Raw genomic sequence first — 19,653 nt, forward strand, 5'->3', positions numbered from 1 at the left:
ACAGTTAACGCACGAGTACGGATTTCCGGAACAACTGACGCGGTTGCTCAAACCTACCTTGGAACGAACGAAGTGCTAAGTGCGTGTTTCGAGGGCATTCTCGAGTGATGTATGTTAATTAACATCACTATTGCAGGTGTGATCCGGAGAGAGGGAATCGAAGTGAGAGAAACGATCTTCGGTAAAAGTAGTCAACTTCCAGCTTTCGCAGATGAACTTGACATCATTACTAGAAACTTTGGGCAGGCGGAGGCAATGCACGGCAGATTTAAAACGGAAACAGGAGGATTGGGTTACGAATCAATGTGTCAAAAACCAAATATATGGTAGGAGGAGGCTTCTGAGAAAATAATGTTCGCCTCCAACGGGCAGTTCTATTGACGTCGATGAACTGGAAGCCGTTGATGAGTTAAGACACAGTGGATCCCCGTTCGTTTGAACGATTCCTCATGCAAACTAACAGGGTTCGTTTTTAATTTGAACAACTAGCAACCCTACATATGCTGAAACTTGTATGAACTGGCCGCCCTGCTCTTTGTTATTGTTTTGGTGGTTTGATTTAGTCTCGTTTAGTTGGGAGTTGCAAGCAGCGAATGCCGAATATGTTATTCTCCGATCGGATTTCTATCGTAATCGTTGGGAAACGAAATGTGAAACTGATTAAACTAGGATTAAACACGCTAGATCAGTACAAAAAAAAATCGTGTTTATGTGCATTGTCTGCGAAGGTAAATGATGTCGTATTTCGAATGACATTTGAACCATTTTTAATTTGCACATCGTGCAAACCAGCGGGGTTCAAATGAAAAAGTGTTCAGATTAAAAACGGTCAAACGAACGGGGGTCCACGATATTTGGGATTTCTGGTCTCCGCCGACAATAATACGAGTAAGGAGACTCAACGACGCATCCATGCTGGAAGTCGAGCCCATTTTCCCCCCACGAGACGCTTCGATCAAGAAACATACGGCGCCGCACAAAGCTGACGATGTAATAAAACGCTAATCAGACCGGTAGTCCTCTACCTACTTGAAAGTGTATCTTTGTTTGTGGAAGACATACGTGCAGTTGCCGTATTGAACGAAAGGTGTTGCGGACTATTTTTGGCGGAGTACACACTGTAACCGGAGAATTGCGGAGGCGTATTAACCACGAGCTGACGAGAGTCTGGAGACTACGGTGGTCCAGTCATAGTGCCGATAGGCAAAATGCCAGTTGACTTGACCAGGTTGAAGTCGACTTGCGTGTCTCGAAACGCCCAGGATCGAGTTAGTGGAGAGAAATTCATCTAGGTCAATCGACCAAAATATAAACGTTTAAACGTATAAAAGGTATAAGCGATTCTAGACTTGACCCTTCTTTATCAACAGACTTCACAGCCAATTATTAGTGCATAGAACAATTACGGGGCTAAAGCAACACCGTCCAGCCAAAATTCGAACAAACGATGACTGGTTTGGTAGACCAGCATCGTACCTCGAAGCTAACTCCGGATCTAGGTCCAGGCTAGGTTCCAAATTCGCGCTAATTGATTAGGGTAGTTGTACGCCTCAGAATCTCACGGATGGTACGGCATTGTCCGCCGACACCACTGATTCAAAGAAGGTAAATTCAGCCAGCTACCTCGAGTTCTTTTATCTGTTAAAATTATTTAGGCATTGCCACTAGGGAAGGAATCAGTTGACCATGATCCCGCGGAGTAAAAAGCACCAAAGGGAGGATAGGGCTCGTGAAGAATTTGAACAGCTGTTTCAAGAGCTAATCATATGCGCAAGTTTTACGAGATGGTGAACCAATCTGGTAAAGGCTATACGTCGACACCTGACATGTGTACGGACGAGGGTAGACCCAGCTAGTATTTTCATATTGTAGATGTAGTAGGCATAGCATATACTAGAAATTTATATAAAGAGTGACATTCAGTGTAAAACCGATCATTAGCATTTGTGAAGCTCTCGAATAAACATTGTTTTTAATAACCGTCTACAATATGTATAAAAACCCAATTTAATCCACCTAGTGGTGAAAGGAACCTTTGTTATACGGTCTGACTTGCTATTTGAGATAGAAATCGACACGTCTTCGGAACATAATTCATCTATTGGTTATCATTGCGTAGTGCGTTGGTTTACAAATTTTTATTGAAAATTGAATAAGTTTACAAAATTTGAATAAAATAGGAACATTTTTAAATTTTGGTAGATCCTTTTTCATGAAATTGCTGAGTAAGGATAAGTAAGTTGTTATTAATCTGAGTAAGTGCAAATAAAAGTAAGCTGTAAGAGAAAATCTTATCCTTTAGCATATACATTGTCTAGTAAAGGTCTAGTTTATAGGTTTTTGAACTATGCATAGTTTCCTGTAATGCCATTCTATTTGAATCACATCAATAGAGTTTTCTTGAATAATTTTCATCAATTTTTATTAACTCACGCTGTTGTATTTTATACAACACTTGTAGGTTTTTCAATGCCATATTGTTATAAAGTTACAAATCGTTGTTTAACTAACGTATATTCTTCAACAAACTTATTGTGAGCAAAATATCATAATTATTCAATGCATTAATAATTTAAATTGGGAAAATTTATGCAGCAAAACTATCAGCAAATGTAAAACGTTTAAGATGTATCCGTCTGCTGGTAGTCGAGTAATTCGGAGTCAAAATTAGGGTATTCTTTATAATCAAACTTCTACAGTTCCTAAACAAGCAAACATACAGGTATACTATTTTCAGCAAAGTTGTGTATTCTTACTTTTTGTACAATTTTGTAGTACATGAAAAAGTCATACAACAATTACAAAAAGAGCAAAAATAGAAAAACTGATTTTACAAATTCATATACAATAAATAAGATATTTTTATCTTCGCTGCAGAGATAGAAGGTTACTATCTTTAGCAAAATTTCTTGTAATAATATGCTCTATAACTTTGCAGAACACATCAATGTGTTATATTGACACTGAAGAAAAATATTTTTTTAATTTCACTTTTAGGAGGATTAATCAAAATTTAAATTCCACCAGACGATAGAGCTTCCAATTTCAAGAAACTCTTCCAAATTTTCGATAAATCTAAAACCAAGTTTTCCTAGTCAAAACCCTAGTGCACACGTTTTCTTTGGTTTGGGGCTATTGTGCGCGCGAGTAACTGTGTTATAAAAGTTGGAGCGAGTGTTCGAGGGTTAATATCTTTTAACCGGTAAAACCAATTCTTATAAAATTTTGCATATATATTCGTAGTGTCAAAACCTCTTGTTTGGTATTAAAATAATTGAAATTAGGTAAATTATCTTGGTTGAAATCATTATAAATTATTGTTAATTTTGGTGTGGTGTATACGGTTGCTCATAACTTTCAAATTAAACGTCCAATCAAAAAACCATTCAATAGTGATCTATTAGGATATATTATCTTTCAAATGAGACTAATAGCGCATAAATCGGTTTGGCCATCTCTAAGAAACAGGCGATAATTATTACCTTGTCAAAACAGGTTTTTTAAGCATAACTTTTAAACTACTTGTTTGTTTTCAATTTAAAATTCCTGAACAATTTAGCTTTAATAAGGGCTTTCATTTGATACTAAGATCGATGAAATCGGTCATTTAGTTCTGAAGAAACCCGTGTCACGTATTTTTCACATTTTTGCTTATAACTTTTAAACGAAACGTCGTATCACGAAACAACTCAATAGTGATCTACTAGACAATAACACCTTTCAAACAAAAGTAATAGCGAACGATTCGGTTCAGCCATCTCTGAGAAACAGGCGATAGAAAAAATCATTACATACATACACACACACACACACACACAGACATTGCTCAAATCGTCGAACCCTATCGATTGGTATTGGCCTTCCGGGCCTCGGATCAATTTCGTGTTTTTCGACCAATTTTTAAACCTTTGTTATAGTATAACAAAGGTAAAAAGGTAAAAATCAGCATTACCTACAGATATACATGCTAAATAAATCGTATTTCATGTGCAAAATTGGCATATCCGTACTATTTTGGAGGCGATATACGTGATTACGAATAATTTTGAGCGTTACGACTATATAAGTATTTATATACGATAATATCCGATTAAGCGCGAGTCGCTCCGTACTACTCTACGATTTTGTGCTGAAAATCGTATGTATGTCAGTCATTATCATTATATACGACAGAAAATCAACTTGATCCCACTTTATCCAGCTTTAGTTACGATTTCGAGTTTGTTAGGAGATATTTACGATAGTTTTCGTACATTGATATACGAGTTGGTGCCAGCTGGGGAATGTAATCACAAAGAAGCGCGGGTTGGTCGACAGGGTGAAGTAGTTCTTTGAATACCTGAATGGTGAAGTTGCAACAGGAGGCAAAACAGAAGTTAACTTAGGAGTGCCCATGGAAGATAGTATGTCCCAGCACGTGACCTCCAAGAAGTCAAACAAGAAATCGTGTTGCTGAAGACCAACAAGGCCGCTGGTAAGAACCGCCTACCGACAAAGCTTTATAAACACTGGGTAACTTCCAAGATTTGGGAGGAGGAGCTACCGGAGGAATGGATGATTGAGTGGTTTGTCCCATCTACCAGTGATGTTCTAAAACTCGAAATCTCAAGACTCATCAAAAATCCAAATCAATTGTGAATCATGTCAACTTGATCCTATGCAGAAAAAACTCACGCGTGAGTTTTTCGGTTTTCATAGCTAGAAGCACAAAATATGCATGAAAAATGCAGAAAAAACTCACGCGTGAGTTTTTCTGTTTTCATAGCAAGAAGCACAAAACTCACACATATTTCTTCCCGCTTGATTATATTCTGCATTGCTTCAACTGCTAGCTGCTACCCGGTGCTATACACCTATACATACAAATTCGTTGTTGAACAGCATAGGCATTCTCTCGTGCGATACGTAACTGTGACTGAGCGTAAGAGAATTAATCTCTAAATAAATCATAAAATTAAACTAAAACACACATTTAAACTACATGTTTATCTAATTCTTACTAGGCTTTTTACTTTCTAGTTAAGATAATGTCGATTCCCGCGAAGCTGTAAATTCTGCCAATTTGTTTGCCATCTTAATTCATGAATGTGTACTAGCTTTTTTCGCATATAATAGCGAGAGAAATTCATATGTGAGTTCGACGCTTCTGATCAAGCTTGAAATTTCACGGTGCTTGAAATCTCATTGAGTTTTTTGCTGCTATGAATTTTTCAACACTGCTATCTACAAAAAAGGTGATCGGCTCGACTGCTGCAACTATCGCGACAGAATACTTGTGAGCACCACCGACTACAAGGTACTCTCATAGATCCTTTCACGCCGGCTGTCACCGATAATACAAGATTTCGTAGGGAATCATTAAGCGGGCTTCATGACCCAATTTTCCAGTATCTAGACGATTCCAGAAATGTCGGCAGTACAACGTGCCCACGCTTCACATCTTTATTGATTTCAAAGCAGCATACGATACAGTCGATCGAGACGAGCTATAGCAGATAATGCACGAACATGGATTTCCGAATGAACTGGCGTGACTGATCAAAGCTACATTTGATCGAGTGATGTGTTTGGTGCGCATCTCGGGGACACTTTCGAGTCCCTTTGAGACGCGGTGAGCGTTGAGACAAGGTGACGGCTTATCCTGCTGTCCAACATCACTGCTGAGCGAGTAATCCGACGATTTTCACCAAGAGTACCTAACTTCTAGGCTTTGCAGATGACTTTGATATCATAGCCAGGAACTTTGCGACGGCGGAGGCTATCTACACCAGACTGAAAAAGGAGTCTAGGAGGATTGGGCTAAAAATAAATGCGTCGAAGTTCACAATGTGAACTTCACATACATGAATGGAAGAGGCGCGTCTCCAACGGACGGTAACCCTTGACGGCGACAAACTTCTTCCAGACCTTATGGATAGCAGATATTGGTGAACCTTTGAATCACAGCGGACTGGATAGAAAGAAATAGCTTTGTTAGCCTTGAGCGTCCGTTTACATGTCAGGGGTGGTTCTTGAGGGAATGACGATACCTCAACCAACTGCGCGGTTGAAGTCCAGGTTAGGAGCAGTTCACGCCAGCGTTTGATCCAAAGCAGTATGGAGGATCCGTGGTGGTAAGGTTCAATTTTAACAGAGGAGTGCAGCAATCAATGAGCTGAAAACATGCTTTGTAGAGATGCTTTGTATGTTGACGAAAAAAGGTTGTTTTTTTGTCAACTACATCATCCTAAACGTGCACTGTCTATACGGGTAGACCCGACGACGAGAAGAAAGCATTCTATGTGCAGCTGAAGGCAACAGCTGTTCGCCACGGGGGGACTTCAAACTCTTCAACGGGGATATGAACGCCAAGATCGGCAGGGAAACGATGTATAGACCAGTGATCGGGCCCCATAGCCTGCACACCGATACAAACGATATCGTCCAGCCAGGCATCAATTTTACAACCTGGTGACCAGAAGCACTTTCTTCCTCGGCTAATCATTTAGCAATTAGACAAGCCGGTGGGCGATTACAACGGGTATGATCACTTGAGATAGGACGATCCCTATATAAACTTAAAAATTGGATATTGTAAAAAAACTCTAAATAGAATATTTTAAGTCCTTCGTTAAATTCATTATTTTGTCAATATTAACATTCTGTAAGAGAAGTTTGAGGTACATGAAAGTTCGATAATAATTGCCTTCGGGCATAGCGAGCGTCAATCTGTGTTCCATGAAGTATACTATGTATGTCACATCTAATCCCTGTCCACTGTGACGGATTCCCGGCACAAAATAAGTGTGAATATGACAGATAACTCAAGCAAAAATAACTCCGTTTTGATATCGTTTCCATATGAATATATATTCTTTGATGATATTTCCATTAACAAATGCATGCATAATTTGATTTTCGTTCGCATTAGGCATACTAACTTTGGACTAACTTAGGATGCGGCTAATACGACTAATAAAGATTAGACAAAATTCCTAAACATCTCCAACCACCGAACCGAACCAAACCAACAAAAATTAGTATGCTTGCAACATACATTAACCGATTGTTCTCTAGAATCCTCGCTGAAAGAAGCGAGCGTAGTTTGCCGCCAACGACAGGGACTACAGCCAGCGCAAACGCCGACGACTTTAGCAAATCAAACTGTCTGCCACCTGACGGTAGTAGGCAGTCACCGGTGCAGAAAACAGGTTCCTCCGTGTGCGATATATGTGCTTTGAATAAATATTTGGAGAAGTGTCGTATGATTTATTTTTGTCAGATAGCCATTCCATCAGCTCGGCAAGAAAAGGCCGCACTGCCGGCCGTACCGGTTGACAGTGACCACCATCATCCGCCTTCGAAACGACACGACAGGTACATATCGGATAGGAGGATAGTTTTGGGTTGGAAATTTTCCCATTCTGGCAGACAATAGTCCACGCCGAGAGATTATTATCTGTCAACAAACCATCCACACAGTTCGACCGGCAGCAGCAGCAGCTGCGGCAGTAAAAGCGAGAAAAAGTTTGGAGGTCGTTCAACATTCGAATGTTTTTCCATATAACTACCACCGCTCACGCTGTGTGCTGAATTTGCATATCGTGAGCTGGCTGATTTTTTGTTAAAATAAATGTTCACTTCAAAGGAAAAACGTATCCACGAGTTAGCGAGCGAGGAAACCCATTTAAATCGAAATTTGTGATTGTGAATGAGAGGATCGGAATGTTAACAGGGTTCATTTTAACCGCTGCTGCCTGCGACCGGTTTTTTATGGCGATGATTAGTCCGACTCGAATGTTGATGGCACTGGCCACAGAAACAAATGGCTACTAAAAGTTCTGATTCTGAAATGATAAAAAAAAAGATAGCAGAAAACATTGACGACTGAGGACCATTCGGAGCAATGCTGCCACGAAATCAATCTTGGAAATTGAGAACGGTTTGTAAAACTATGAAGACAATGAACTGAATGCTGGGTTTCGCTTCGATAATAAATGGAAAACGTAAAATCGTATAAGAATGCGAATATGATACTTTGTTTGACTACTTCCTCCATTCCTCTACTGTATGCTTATCATGGAGGTTAATCGATAGTACATTAACCCAAAGAAAGTTTTCAACCCTCGGTTTTCGTAAACGTTGTCTTATGCAAACAGGTTCAAGAAACTCCTACTGCACTGTATGTGGTAGGTATAGATAGTACACCACATTTGAGCGGCAAGGTACAAGGTAAAACCTTAGGCGGAAAACTTTGTCGCATTACTGCCGCGCCGCCCTATCAGGTTATCGTGTCTTCCCCTAGAAAATAGCTCGCATTGCTAAGGTAATGGCGGCAGAGCAGCTTCTAAGCAGCGGAGAATGCAAGTTATTTGAACAACCGAATGCTCCTTAGTACGCGCCAGCTAAGTGCAACGACCAGCAACTAAACTGATAGCGAGGTTAATTACTTCCACCTCGAAACTTTGTTAGCGGTACGTTCATTGAGCGCATTTCCAGATGTCGTCGTTGTGAACTGTCGGACGTTACGTTCGTGGGGTAGGACAAATTGAAACGGAATATTTCAAATATCTACTGATTTTTTGAAAGGTATTTGGAAAGTTTGATAAAAGAACAAAGAAAAAATGGTTAATTTGAATTAAAAATATGATTTACAGCTCGGTGAGAAAAATGGGAGTATTATTATTGTACTTTTTCTTAGTGCCTAATTGCTATTATTAAACAATTCTGGTTATTAAATAATTCAAAATTCTCGTTTACTTGGCATATTCAACATCAAAATCATCAATCTAAGTGAAGATTATGGCTACAAATCTTTTCCTACTGAGAAATTTTTGCTCTATCTTTATAAAAAAATTAACAAAATTTTCCACAGCGTTTTCCTCCACAGAAAAGCGGAAATATTATGTTCTGGGTAATAGAAAACTTTCAAAATATTTTTTTCTTTTATCGAATGATTGGGATTCAGAAATCTTTGCTAAATTCTGATTAACTGTAACATTATGTAGTAAAACAAATTGTACCAAAATCCAAAGCCAGACAACACTGTAAACTAAAAGAATTTAGACAAAGACGATCAACACTTTGTAAGTAACTCAGATAACAACAGCTAATAAAAGTACCCGTTCTTAGAAGCCCTGATGAAGATCCAAATCCGGATCGAAACGTTGGCGTAAAAAGGCGAATACAACGTCTACTATAATTTAATGACTGAACGGCCAAAATCCCAATCATTCGATACTTATATCTCAGTCGAAAAATACTAGTTTTTTTTCTTTTATGTTAATTCATAGTGGTAGAGTGATAAAAATTTCACGACTGCACTTTTTCCATGTTCCGAGTGATTGAATAACTTGGTTTTTTGAACATTGAATTGCTTCAAAAATACATATCTCAAAAGCAAAGCATCGCACAGTCAATATTTTCTATAACAATATAAGTAAATTTTCTCAGTAATTAATCAAAAGCATTATTCGGAAAAAGTCTTGCACGAAATTTCACACAGTAGTGAAAGACTCTAAACAAAAGGTTGGCAAAACTATACTGCATCTCAAGGAATATTTTCAAAACATTTTTTTCTTGTACACCTACGCACTTTGAAAAAAACCCTGTAAATTTAGGATTTTTGACATGCACATAAATGGAACATCGCAAATCATATAAAATTACGTGTTATTCCACAATATGAAATACCGCCCCGAATGTTGCATACGTGTAGGCTTGTTTATTACATTTGGTATAAAATTTTATATAAAAGTATAAAATGTAAATAGGAAAGTATAAAATTACATTTGATGTAAAAATATATCTTTAAAAACGGTTTAGACTATTCACGTTTTATTTAATGGAAAAATATATCGGATTTCAGTTTGCGTCGAATGTGACATTCATTATTTCGTTCTGTGATAGGTAGTTTTAAATTTTTAAATCAGGATATGCATTATAAATACAGTGCACTCTCGAAAAGGTTAACTCTCAGAAAAGTTAATTCATTGGTTGTCCAAGCGTTCGTTCGCCCACGTGTGGTTTCCTTCTATGTTTATGTTTCATTTTTCGGTTCATTGCCGCCTTTCCACAGTTTCATACAGAGTCGCAACATGGCAGCGATTAAATTAAGTCATTGCAGCTGCAGTTTAATACAGGCGGATGTTTACTTCAGCGTTTTCGTCGACATGCTAAGAAACGTAAACTCAGATTGAATTTAAATAATAAAAAGGATAAACGAGAACAAATTGGAAACGAAAACCTTTTAGTGCTATTATAGCTCTATAGATTCGTAGGTTTTCTGCAATGTCTAATATCCTACATTTGTCAACACTTAACAGTGTGACGGAGATGGTTGTTCTCCGAACATAACGGGTGACAACTAAAATTTGGAAATTTTTTTCTCAAGCTGTCAAAAACAGACAAAGGTACATGAAGAAGATTTGATTTACCGAAATTAAAGATACATTATCTATTTTTGGAAAAAATAGTGTACATTGAAAAACGGTCCGTAATCGGCTGTTCGACGAAGCTTCTGTTTGATGTCGGAACAGGAGCGTTGTACGGCCGTCATGTCAACTTTGCGAATGCGTCTGATTCTGCCATTCATACCTGATTAATTCTACCAATCAACTGCTTGCAATTCGTAACTCTCCAGTTATTTTTGTACACCAAGGGACCCAACATCGCGAAGAAATCTTCGATTGGGTGCACTGAGACAGATTTGTCGGGTCGTGGTTTATGGGTATTCATCAGGAACGATTGTGTTTTTTGGCGTAATGCGATGATGCTCTATCCGGCCAAAACACGAATTGTTCATCTGCATGATGTTTTTGTAGAAACAAGATCAAAATTTTCTTCAAACATTCGTCTCGTGCACATCTTAATTGATAGCCAAACCAGAGGGCTGTTGTTGAAGACACGAGAAAGAAGACGATGTCCTTCTGCATCCATAATTTTGACTAGTCTTCCACTACCTTGCTTGCGAATAGCTGTTGGGCATCTCAGGATATGGTGAAAAGTCGAAGCCGCAATATATTCGCTTTTTAAATGTTGTACCGTATACTTTTTGCCGAGCTTTCTGTGGCAGTTCGTAGAAGTGTACAACGCGCTTCCGAAATGCTTCTTGTTTCGGCGCCTTTTTAAGGAAAACTGGGCAAGCATAAACAAAACAAAAAATATTGACAAAAAGAGGAAAGAGAGAGCTAACACAGACATACTCTCACTTCGCTCTGAGCTCATTTGTTGTTGAGTATAGGGGCCTCGAAAAAATTCCAAAATTTTAGTGGTCACCCGTTATTGCAAATTGTGTTCGGTTTTTCGGTTTTTGAACCATTTTCGCCATATCAATCTCTGAAATATACTCCTTGAACCGAATTCCCAAATTTCTACTGGTTTGACCACTCATAACCATCAAACATTGCAATCTCGGATATAATTTCCAAATCCCTTTGTTTTGTCCCATTACTAAGAGGGTGTTCCTGGGTTTTCGAAAAATTTCAAATTCAAATTTGGAGGATTTACGCACGACCATAATATTTAAGAACAAAAATTTGTTATTCTATTCTTGATCAATGGTAAATTTTATATTTTATGGATATTGTTTATACTTTTATAAAACTTTTCGAGTTCATTTCGCTTTATAGTGAAAAAAATGGCGTCCACATACCGACACCAGTTGATTCGAGAGATTTTTCCCCCTTAATTTATTTTCTCTACTTGTTACAAACAAATGGTAAAAGAGGATTTCCCATAGAAGCTCCCTTAATCTTCTTATAAAAATTGCTCCGAAAGAGGGAAATTATTTTCACTCCTCACTCCTGCAAAGTCCTCTTTTTTCCATGTGTGGACTCATTACTGCGACCAGTATAGTTGATCTATTGTGATATCGCCCGGGTGTTTGCTGTATGACCTGCACTGCATTTTTTTGCTATAATCGCTATTGAGTGAGCGATATGCTTATTTTAAATTGTATGCGTGTATTGGGGTTTACCCTTCCTTCAAAGCTTGATCTACTTTACCCACTTATTACTCGCTACCAACACTATCCCATATTATAGCCGTCCCTGGCGAGGACTCAGTCGTACCTCTGACCAGTACACTTAACTATAGAAGGGACATTTGCACTGTCAAGAGGCTTCAGAGGGTAAATATAGAATTCAGCACGAAGGAAGGGTAAATGGAGGGGCCTGAGAATAAACTCATGCTAAAGTCGCGTGACATCGAATGGCTTGATTCTACTAAGATTCGAACCCACGACCACTCGCTTGTCAAAGCAGACTCGGTAACCTTGCGGCTACGGAGCCCCCCTCAAAGTCCTCTTAATTCCATATAAGCTTCAGCTTTGCATTTACATCTTTACGCCCTATTGTGAAGGAAGACAGTCTTCGAGAAGTGATAAAGCTGGAACACTGTAGTACAATGCAGTTATATCAAAAGAAACCATCCCCAATGTTGCCAGATGTTTTTGTAATCATTGACGAAATCTTCTGGGGTCTTTAACCCTCTAACGGGTAAGACCGTCTGTAGACGGCCTTCGCTTTTGGAGCTCAAGAGTCGCATATGAAATTTGTTTTGAATTGAGAATATGCTAAATGTGTTCAGAACAGATTTCCTGACCTTTTGATAACAATATCACCACATTCTGACTATGCATTCAAAAGTTATCATCTGTCAAAAACAAAAATTCCGAAAAATTACCTGGCGCTGCTCCAGATAATTATTTTTGCATGAAAATCGGAACCTAAGGTTCTTGTGAGTGTACTTTCAAGATAAAATAGTCATTAGCTTGATTGCATCGTTTTTACGATGTTGCCTGTTAGAGGGTTAACTGCTCGACTAGGAAATTTCTCTGCCATGGCTTAAAATATTCAACTAATCATTTTGCCAACTTTTCTGTTGAGGATTCTACTGACGAAAAAATTTCTATCATTTCATTGCCTGGCTTGAAGATCTTTGGGAGACCCTTTATTCTTGGTAGGATCGGGGTTGGAATGTAGTTTTTTAAGTGTGTCTCCAAAATGAGATTTACAACTCTTATCTTTCCTGATATTGAAAAGGATTCACTGAACTTTTAACTAACACTTAGCCTGCCCAATTAGCTTCAAGGTACGATGCTGGTACAACAATTCTGGATAGTTGTTGTATGTTCGAATCTCGGCTGGACGGTGCTACTACAGTCAGTAGAATCGTTGCACTAGCCCCATATTTTTTTTTGTTAGATTATAGTCTAGATTTAACAGCTTGGGCTATTCGTGACTTCTGCGGGGTTGGGATTTGAACCCGGATCCTTGGCGTGAGAGGTGTGAATGCTAACCAGTGCACCGGGATTGACCCAGCCCCGTAATTGTCATGTACTCTAATCGCCGGCTGCGAAGTCTGTCGATAAAGTAGAGTTATGTCTAAAGACGGTTATACCATCGGCTTTTCTGAATAACATTTTATGGCTAGCAGCAGTTACATCGCTTTTTAAACAATTTTTGTGGAAAGCTATGTTTTTATGAAGTCTTACTATGCATTTCTTTAAGCTCCTTCTTTCTATTGTTAATTATTCTGACGAAAAAGGAGCATGAAGGGACAGAAAATAGGCGCGAACTTCGTCGAAACGAGGATTACGAGAGAGAGAGAGAGAGAGAGAGAGAGAGAAAATAAACCAGTGTAACTGACTAAAAGCTTTAGTTATGGATGTACCTCAAGACCATTTTAATGAAATAAAAATGTTAAGTTCTCAAACTGCAGGTAATTTATTGTTTGTTAATCTACATACACAATTTTCATACCGAAATCAAACATATGAGCAACTTCGTTAAAACGGTAATTGCACTTCAAAAAAAAAATTACGAAAAATTGTACCGATTTGATTTTGTTGAAATCTCGAACTTTTCTTCAAGTACCACTCATCATATTTTGAATGTTATGTTGGCTAACCTGAATAGCTAATTTGTATCATCATCTGTTAATCTCCGTTGCGTCGCGAGTCACCTATCCAGTCTTCATCAACTTCTGTGTGACGATTGCCGAGTATTTCTCATTTGGGCGGAATTGAGAGCAGACATCATTACGACGACCAGCATTTTGATTTATTGTGACATCGTCTATTTGTTGTATTCCACACTTCGTTCTTTTGGTAGTATCGCTATAGAGTGAGCGAACTACTTATTATCCGACCTTAAGTATCGGTGTTTCCCACCCTTTTTTCCTTTTATACTTGTTACTACTTTTCAATTAACCGACGCTCTCTAGAGCCAGGAAATGCAGGGACTAGTTATAATAGGACAAGAAACTCCATTTGCGCCTCAACCCAGTACCGCTCTTATAATTAGCACCAAACCCCAGCTAGAGCCTTCATGGTCGGTAAAGCAGAGTTCTACACAAAGTGAATGTGTGTTTTTTCCTGACTATTTTTGCACTACCAGGCGTGTTCCTAGAACCAGGTAGCGGAACAAGTTATAATATGCCCTTGGACAAAAGGTTTCAATGCGCTTCTCTAGCAGGTACCACTTCTATACTCTGGTAAATGCAGAATTTAGTTGAAAGCAAGGATGTGAAGAGACCTGAGTGCCTAGAAATCTCACATGCAATTTATGCAATATGCGTGAATTAATGCAATATACTGCTCATTCTTTACTGTTTCTAGTACAGAGGAAATGAACTCAGCAATACGAACCCGAAACCAACGACACGAGCGAATCACTTGCGCTCTTTTACGTGTTGTTCTCTACATTCATTCATTCTCAACAAAAGTGAGTGAAATCAAATGTGATCAAATGTGCGAAAAAATACAAGGAATTTTTTTTAATCATAGACGTTATTATTTTCCATGCAAATACCTTCCAAAATAGATTTAAAATCGAAAATTTTTTTTTACCTGTTTCCGGAAATTACATTATTTGTGGAAGCACTTTTGTTTCTTGCTAAAAGCGTTAACACTCCGTAAACTCTTTTTTCGAGTTCATTAGGCTGTATTACCCACAAATAATAATTTTTTACTCAAGTTTTATAAATTTTTTTTGCCCCCCGATTTTTAGAGCCAATTTTGAAGGACGTGGGGACAAAAACTTTAAAAGTTATTTGCAATGGCCTTATTACGGGTCCATTGTGAGTTTTAATGTACGGAAGAGTGTGTTTTCACTCCTGCTTATAGATTTTGGATTCCATAGTCATTTGTTATTTGTCACAAAAACTCCGTTTTTTGTCCACAGCTGAAAATACCTTGCCTGATCATAAACTTTCTTGCGAATTTATCTTTAAAATGTGCTTCAGTGTCCTGTTTGGTTGCTTACTGGCCTGAAACGATCAAATCATCCTTCTTGCAGCCGAAACCTTCTGACGGTGCTTCTTCGCTTTCTTCGCGATATCATAATCCGACAGCCCTAGGTTTGTCCTTAATCGTTCTCAACACCTTCAAGTGTAGCTTCCGATCCTTAGTTCCACTACGACACTTGCCATGTTCCGAACAATAGTACACCGTTCACGAAATTGTTTGAGAACGCTGCACACGACCGATTCAACCATTTTCAACTTTTGAATCTTAAATTTACTGGAAGAAACTAACGTTATTCTTTAAGAATATTACTATTTCCTTTCACTAAAACTTTAAATTACATTTAAATGTGTATCTTATATCCGCAACTTTATTTTTCGCTTTTGTTTTTATCATTTTTAATGACTTTTTATAAGTATTCAGAAAAGTTAATATTTCAAAACAGTTAATGGACTCAATCGCTTTTCGTTTTATTTTTTCGAGATACCGTTGTATTAAATTTCAAACTTAGCTCTCGAGTTATGCCCGAAAAGCTTACGTAGTCCGTCAATTATTACACAGTATAATACTTAATTAACACCTAGATAACAATAGATCAGCGGGAAAATACACCGATATGGTTACGAGGTAACCATCAAAGCAATACAGTGGCATAACTGGCCTGGTATAGGCACCCTTCTGATTCGAGCAAACGAATCATAAACATCGCAAATTGGAAACGATTTTGATAGCAAACAAAGCAAGATTGCATGATTTGCGATAATTGCAATGAAATGAAAGCAGGATTTCGTTAAGAAAGGAAGCATATAATGTCATTTTTTTGGCAATCAAACCTAACACTATTTTTTCTGTGACTAGCGTGAAAAGCGGTTAGAGTGGAATAACTTCCATAATTGTTAGCACGTGTATGCTAATGTGGTAGTTCCTTAGAGCAGCTTAATGAGTACTAAAATATCCACGGTGAAATATAAACTGTTTATTTGCAAAAAAAAAAAAGATTTTTAACCGGTGCATATCATCATAAAAAGAACATGATAGAAAGAATATGAATTACATCTAGATCTGATCTGATTTGATTTTACCCACCAAGTACAAGCAAACCGAGAGAATTTATGTTTCTACGTCTTTGCTAACCTGCTTGGAACAACACTTATTCGTTTTATTTATTTTCGGCAAGAAGGTTCGTTTCAAAAATCAAGTCAGATATTGCTGTAAGACGTCATTTCCAAGACTAGTAAACCGTTGAAATAAGTCTGGTTGTGTACATTTTTCAAAAAAATGTGCAGCTAGAGAAAAACGGTCGGAGTTCAAACATTCTTATATGTATCTGGTCAATATAATTAGATAACTAATTAAATGAAATAATTTGTGCTATGTATATAAAGCAACAGCTTGCTAGAACACCCCAAACAATGGATTTTTTTTATCAAAGATTTAATCACGTAGCAGACCGATTCCCCAAGATCTCGATTAAAGAAAACCTTGTTCAAAATCGAAGTAAAACAAATACTTACAAGTGTCTCCGTCTTATCAGCAACTGCTGGGTTTGTTTCGATACGGCAAGACGGCGATAAAGCGAATTCGTACTTGATACCCAAAATAGAACTGATGGACTATTTTCAGTGAACTCCAACTACTATCTGTATATTTAGTATAATCCCAAGGTTATAGAAACACAATTTTCTTCTTTAATTTGTTATGAATACATATGGTAGTAAAAAGCAAACACTCAGCACGAGTCGATTATCACTTCAGATGCCACTTTTACAAACATCCATTGTCGGCGGTCAATAATTATTCCACAGACAACAGTGCGTCTCACTGCACTTGTTTTCTCCGCTGGCCGTATGAAACCGAATCACACCGTAAACGATCTGGTGAATCAGACACTTTTAGCACCCTTAAACAAGAGCGTACACTGACTACGAGGTGTATCTGTTCACTTGCTCGTATACAAATTCATATAAACACCGGAAACGGCTTCTTCTTAGCTGCTGTAGCTACTAAATACAAACGACACTAGCGGGAATCTGTCACAAACCTTACCCAACAACATATCGTGTATCGACAAAGGCGCAGATTTTTTCTCCAGCTGGGATTCGACGAATCAACAAGCTTTTGCGTCTCGAACCGGTCGTTTCACTGATATGATTCAACTAAAAACTGGCACCAACTTTCACAAAAACATTTCCAAAATGTTCGAAGGAGAAATGCTCGTTCCAAACGTGATTACACTTCAATTAATTATCCCTTGAATTAACAAACTGGTAATACTATTTACTCTATTCGATAATGCTGGGATTACTAACACTAATTGAAATAACAGAAGTCGTGTTGCGAAAAGTTTGACAGTTGATATCGTTGATTCAGAGTTGAATTTGAAAACAAAACCGTTATCAGTTGTCACTTACGAAGCAGCGTTCGCAAATCAAATAGGTTCTGAGCCCGACAATGATAAAAAACGTACTAAAAACGATAAAAAAAATAAACGACAAAATTATTGCACTAACGTCCAACCTGCACAAAAGTCTTCACTCAACTAACTTCGTCGGTCCCGCGGCGATTCGATTGTACAACCATTCCGCCGTATTTTGGTTTCCCGTTTTTCTCTCTCTATTTACACTTGATTATTACGTCCACCTCTTCTTCGCTGTTTGCGTGCGCAATTGAGCGCCACAAACACAGAAAAGCACGTGCTAAGCCAGTCTAGATGTCGAATGGTTTCCCTCGCGCTGAACGAACTGCTCTTGCCAGTCGAAATCATCTACGCCAGTTGCCTCTCTGGTCTGCGCTTATCTGTGGCCGGGCCAGCACCAACACCCACAACAACACCGCGATGCCTGCCGAGCCTCGCCGAGACAAGTGACTGTGCGAAGGAAAACCAGAAATAAACATGCCGCGGCGTGGTCGCGCGGCGAGGAACGCAGAACGCTGAACTATTCGATTATAAAATCGGCTTTGCGCTCTCTCTTTCAATTTGAACTTCTTGTTTTCGGCGCTACGTACGGCTACGACTACGGAGGCAGCTACTCCTCCCGTTCGGGATCGGGCAGGCAGACAATTATCGTGTCGATCGATGGGTTGGATGCCTCAGGGGGAGGGTAGGGGTGGTGGTAAGGCCACTACGGACGTTGTATGAAATTAATAAAAAAAAATTCCTTCAAGCGCGGTTTGGGTAAATATCCCGCAGCAGTTTTTGTGAGATTCGAAAGGAGAACAAATCAAGCTTTTTGAAAAATCTATATGAAAAGGAGATTATTATTGAAACTGTTCTGGGAGTTCAAATTCACGGACCTAAAAATATTTGCCTCCTTTTTTCGAAAAACATGAGATATGAATATGAGGTAGGATACAAAAGATTGATTGATTTTCTCTACCTTCACTTACGAATTTAATCAGGCTATTTTAAGGACTACATGCTTGTGGGCTGTGTGGGAAGTGAAGCAAACAGACCATTTCAAGATCTGTAAGACAAATTACAGAATACTGTGCTTATCAATGACAGTACATACTGTATATTGTATATTGTATTATTATAATTATATATCTGACAATGTGTTTATCTTAATGAATAAAAAGTAACACTGGAGTACATAAAAAGGACATAAATAGAAGTTTCAATCTGCGATCGCGATCTAATCCGTGAAGCGTAAAATTGTCAATGGAATAATCGTAAAGGATTCAATGCATAGAGCGGTGGAACATCATCATGTCTCGCATCTCATGTCATCATCATATCGGCAATCCTCGGTTGAGTAAACGACAACAAAGAGGTTAAGGTCATCTGCATAAACGAGCTTCCATCCAATATCTAATTTTCAACAAAGCTAAAATATTGTTAAATAAACAATCTAAACATAACAACAATGGCCCACGTTGCTTTCCTATGGTACTCCGGAATTGATGATGCACGTGAAGGAGACACACGAACCGTGCCGCAAACGAAGTGTTTTTCTAGTCAAATACGAGCTCAACCCTTTTATTAGTTGTTCGGTCGCTCAAAGTCGCACTTGCACTTTCTTCCCTACTGCGTTCTAAAAGGTTAGTAAGATACGGCAATAGTTCTTCAGTCTATTCTTCTATTTTGGGCCTGCCCTTTGTTCTCCATATCCTGAGGGGAAAACTATCACTAATTCTTATCAATATACACTACCTACTGCTGCCCATGGATGCATAGTCGACGTAACGACCAGCACCATGATTGTTGAGAAAACACATTTTTATCGTGGAAAACGTTTAAAGCCATATAATCTTTGCTATAAACTTTTTCAAACGAATAATCTGTCTATTTAGTAGAGTTTATTAATCAAAACAGGACTGATGGGGTTTTATGATTCATTCCTCATTTATTGTGTTTAAAAATGCGAACGCCAGTTTATGTGAATAAACAGACTGTTTTTTGAACGATTATTCCCATAACTTGGCGT

General features: G+C 38.3%; 1 protein-coding gene across 1 annotated transcript in view; it reads right to left on the reverse strand.

Moving 5' to 3' along the window:
- The window catches only part of LOC128742064 (rho GTPase-activating protein conundrum), a 182,500-nt gene extending 164,756 nt beyond the window's left edge, over positions 1-17,744 (reverse strand). Inside the window, exon 1 of the mRNA XM_053838260.1 lies at positions 16,741-17,744. The gene's annotated coding sequence lies outside the window, so the exon portion shown is untranslated. The remainder of the gene's footprint in view (positions 1-16,740) is intronic.
- Positions 17,745-19,653: the final 1,909 nt, after the last annotated feature.

The sequence above is a fragment of the Sabethes cyaneus genome, chromosome 3 (assembly GCF_943734655.1).
Source record: "Sabethes cyaneus chromosome 3, idSabCyanKW18_F2, whole genome shotgun sequence".
In the NCBI taxonomy this organism is placed as follows: Eukaryota; Metazoa; Arthropoda; class Insecta; order Diptera; family Culicidae; genus Sabethes; species Sabethes cyaneus.